General features: G+C 31.4%; 1 pseudogene; it reads right to left on the minus strand.

Moving 5' to 3' along the window:
* Positions 1–3055: 3055 nt before the first annotated feature.
* LOC102517077 lies at positions 3056–4164 on the minus strand (annotated as a pseudogene).
* Positions 4165–5013: the final 849 nt, after the last annotated feature.

Below are 5013 nucleotides of genomic sequence, written 5' to 3' on the forward strand. Positions count from 1 at the left end.
TAGCTTGAGATGACTAATTCTTAGTAATGCCATCTTCTTGGAATCATTCTTTTCTAGAGATTTCAAAAATGATATATTTAAAAATAAATTCTAGAATTTTGACAATTTTTTACAGCATTCACTGTATCCACAATATATCCCTTGGTATTGAAGACAAAAAACAAGTAATAGTTGTAAAGCTTGTGTGCTTTATGTTCCTAGTTAGTTGTTCTTGCTCCAAGGCTAAAAAAAAAATGTTGTTACTCTTCGTTAGCATACTCAGGTACATAATAAGTACTTTATAACTTAGTGAAAGGAAAAGCAGGATCTGATTTACAAAAATTCACTGAATATAAAACTTTCAAGAACCTAAGTTCTGTAAAGAATTCTATTTTCTTATCACATATTTTAAAATGTGTATTAGAGGAAAACAGTAATTATATAGAAATATATATTAGAAATTTCTCCTTCTGGATATTTACTATTAAGGAATTATTGTTAATTTTATTGATCTTTGATAATGGTATAATGGTTATATTTCCTAAAAAACAAAAAAGAGTCCTTATCGCTTAGAGAAGCATACTAAAATATTTACAGATGAAATAATATGGTAACTAGGATTTACTGCAAAATAATTTGAGGCGATAGTGGGTAGAGTACAGATGAACCACAATTGGCCATGTATTGAGGATAACTACTGAATTTGGGTAATAAGTACATGGAGGTTCATTATGCCACTATCTGTGCTTTGTATTTGAAAATCTCATAATAGAAATGATTTTTTTTAATATATGGGCGGTCTAGGGAGATAAATAAAGCAATACTGACATACAGTATTTTGAGACAATCTTATGGAAATGTTTCTTAATTTTAAATTGTGGCATCATTTAACCTAATGTCTATGGAGAGATTTACTGTAGTTATTTACTTAAATTTTTTAAAACTTAAAATAGTTTAAGTAAGTTCTTTTATGTTTTGTTATATAATAAATTATAGAGGTAACATTCTAGGGGATAGTAAAAGGAACAGATATTTTAAAAATTAATTTACAAACACAAGTAACTTGTATATTTACTTATGTGTTTAAGAGCTTACTATGTGCAGGCACCCTTTAAGTGCTTTTTAAAATTTTTTAAATTTTTACAGGGGAGGTAATTAGGTTTATTTATTTTTAATGGAGGTACTGGTGATTCAACTGAGGACACCAGGCACACCAAGCAGGCATTCTACCACTGAGCTATATATACCCTGCCTCCCTTAAGTGCTTTATAGTTACTAACTCATTTAATCCTCTTAACAACCCCACAAGAGAGATAATGTTATTGCCTCCGTTTTACAGATGGGGAAGTCAAGGCCTATAGAGGTTAAGTAATCTGTATAAAGTCATACAGCTGGTAAACAACAAAGGTTCTGAATCCAGAAAGCCTGGCTGCAGAAGCACTATCTCTTTGGGTTAAATGATCCCCTACTCTCTCCTCCAACACCATGATAAAGAGAAATACACCTTGAGGAATCAAGTCCATAGAAATGGTAGTGTGAGTGCAGAAAAATAAATACAGCAGGATGTTTATTGCAACATTTTTATACTTATTAAATATTGGAAACAGCCCACATGCCCCATCAATAGCAAAGTGAACAAATATGCATAGATTAATTTAATCTGTGCAGATGTTTAAAGGAAGACTGACTTAGAGAAATGACAGATATTTTAAACTAGAATAAAAAGTTGCAGAATCATAAACACATTAAGATCCCATTTTAAAACTCTATATATAGTATGAATAAAAGGAGAAGTTTAAAAGAATATACATCAACAACATTGTAAACTGACTATAACTCAATAAAAAATGTTAAATAAATAAATAAATAAATAAATAAATAAATAAAAGAATATACATCAAACTGTTAGTTTCCCCTGAAAAGTGGATTAGAATAAAGGGAATAGGGAGAGCACTTCAATTGTTTTATACTTCTTTTCAGTGTTTGATTTTCTCTTACAATCACTTTTGCAAGTAAAAAAATGTTTTTAATGTACAGCAGAAAAATTTTAAAGTCCAAAAGAATAAAAAGAAAAAACAGTAATAATCACCCATTACCTTGAGGCTATTATTATTATTAACATTGCAATAACATTTATATGGCCTTTTTCTAAACATAAATATAAGCATATAAAAGTCATATACATTAGAGATTGTAATCATATTAAATAATATGAAGTTAATATGACCTTGAACAATTCTTAAGCTATTTTCTTGACCTTCTTATATCACCACAGTCCAAATTTCATCTACCCATCACCATCCCAACTCATGTGTTATTTAAGGAGTGTTTTTATCCCTTTCATCAGCTAACTAAAGAAGACTGAGGGCCAGGCTTTGATTAGCTGAGCCAGGAAAACTAGCTGCTTTCCTTCAGCCTTGAAGATTAAACTTCTACTCTCAGAGATCAGTGTGTCTGCCATTGCAGTGAAAGAGGTGAGCAGTTATTGAAGTAAAGCTGCTTAGCAGAAAAATCTATCTAGGTCATTCAAAACTGAAATTATCTTTTACTTCTCTGGAGGTCATTTGCCATAGATTATCTGAATCCTTGTTTATAACACCTAGGAAGGTAAATCAGAATTTAATATGAATTTGGAGCCCAGGTTGTTAGATTTACTAGGTAAGTGCCAATTACTTGATAACACCTGCAGACTGTATATATGTATTATTAATATGGGAATGTGGGTATGCTGAGGTATTCTAGAGATTAAGGCAGGGAGATTCATGACCAAGGAAATGAACCACTAATCTTTCAAGGAAATGTTATCTATACTAGTTTTTCTTTGAAAATCATCATGATTATATGATTTTAAGATTTTTTATTATTCCTTTTCTTTGGGTTTATATTCAGTTTTCTGATGTGTGTGCATCATATATATCATACATACATACATATGTGTATACCTTTTTATGTATAGAGTTTATATATACATACATGTATACATTATTTATGTGTATATATACTTTTAATAATAAATTTATTGAAATATACTTCATATAAAATTCATCCTTTAAAAGAGTACAGTTCAGTCGTTTTTAGTATATTCACAAAGTTGTGCAGCAGTTACCGCTATCAAATTCCAATATATTTTATCACCCTAAAAATGAAATCCTGTATCCATTAGAAGTCGCTCCATGTCCTCTCCAGCTCTCAGTCCCTAGAAACCTAATCTATTTTCTTTCTCTATGAATTTGCCTACTCTGGATATTTTGTATAAATGATATCATACAACATGTGGCCTTTTATATCTGGCTTCTTTCATTCAGCATTATGTGCTCAAGGTTCATCCATATTGCAGCGTATATCAGAACTTCATCCCTTTTATGGTTGTATAATATTCCATTGTATGAATATACAGTATTTTCTTTATTCATCAGCTCATGGACATTTGGGTTTCTAGGTTTTGGCTATTATAAATAATGCTCCTTCATGTACAGAATTTTTGGTAGACATACATGTTTTCTGTTCTCTGGGATATATACATAGGAGTGGAACTGTTGAGCCATATACTTTAACTTTTGGAGGCACTTACAAATGTTTTCCAAAGCAGCAGTACCATTTTACATCCCCACCAACAGTATATGAGGGTTCTATATTTGTTATCTGTCTTTATATTTTAAACAGTCCAGAAGCCTTTTTTCTTTGTACCTATCATGCCATAAATTCATAGAGAATGGGTTCCAGTAGCTCAGGCTTCTTTCCATTGGCTTTTACAAAGTGTGCTTCTCTGGGTAGAACGAGCTGGCAAGTTAGTTAAACCCAAGTACCTTTCTCTTTGGGTTCCTTCTTTTACTGATCATTTTCCTTCACATGTTTCAGGAAGCTGTGTTGGCTCTTAGGGTGTTTGATAAACTCGATATGTTCTCTTAGCAAGAACATTAGTTCTCTTAGCAAGAATCTTGCCCATAACTCATTTGTTTACAATTCCAACATTGCTGAGTAATATTGTAGACTTTTAAAATTTTGCCATGGTAATGTTTGTGAGGCATTCTTTTTTGAAGAGTGCCCATTCCCGTCAGGTCTGCAATATTACCTTCTGTACAGGTTTGCATGTACATGAAAGGAGAAACATGTTTTCTTAAAGGCCTAAAGAACATATAACAGGTCCTTCTCCTCTTTCCCCTTTTTGTTGGTCATTTTGGCAAATTACTGGAAGATGGCAGTTCCAGCCAAAAGTGTCTTTTTTGTTATAGCCATCCTAGTAAGTGTGAAGTAGTATCATGTGATTTTGATTTGCATTTCCCTAATAACTAATGATGTTGAGTGTCTTCTATGTGCTTATTGGCTATTCATATGCCTTCTTTAAAGAAATGTCTATTCAAATCCTTTGCATATTTTAAAACTAGGTTATTTGTCTCTTCATTGTTGAGTTGTAAGAGTTCTTTACATATTCTGGATATAAGTCCCTTGTCAGAGATATAATTTGCAAATATTTTCTCTCATCATGTGGGTTGCCTTTTCAATTTCTTGCTGGTGTTTTTTGAAGCGCAGAAATGTTATGTTTTAAATTTTTATGAAGTCCAATTTATCTGTTTTTTCTTTTGTCACAGGTGCTTTCAGAATCTAAGAAATCATTGCCTAATCTCAGATGGTAGAGATTTATGTTTATGTTTTCTTCTAAGAGTTTTATTATTTCTTTTTAAATTTTTTGTTTTTTCCCCTTTTTTAAAATGATTTTCCTTCTAAGAATTTTTTGAGCTCTTTCATTTAAGTTTATGATCCATTTTGAATTAATTTTCGTATACATTGTGATGTAGAAGGCCAAATTCATTCTTCTTTGCATATAATATCCGGTTGTCTCAGCACTGTTTGTTGGAAAGACTGTTCTTTCTCCATAACTTACCTTGGCACCCTTGTTGAAAATCAACTGACCATAAATATGAAGATTTATCCACATCCTCAAGTATGTTTCATTGATCTGAATTTCTATCCTTGGAGAGTATTGCCATTTTAATACTGTTTTCTGATTTATAAACATGAGGTATCTTTTCATTT

The sequence above is a fragment of the Camelus ferus genome, chromosome 6 (assembly GCF_009834535.1).
Source record: "Camelus ferus isolate YT-003-E chromosome 6, BCGSAC_Cfer_1.0, whole genome shotgun sequence".
Classification (NCBI taxonomy): domain Eukaryota; kingdom Metazoa; phylum Chordata; class Mammalia; order Artiodactyla; family Camelidae; genus Camelus; species Camelus ferus.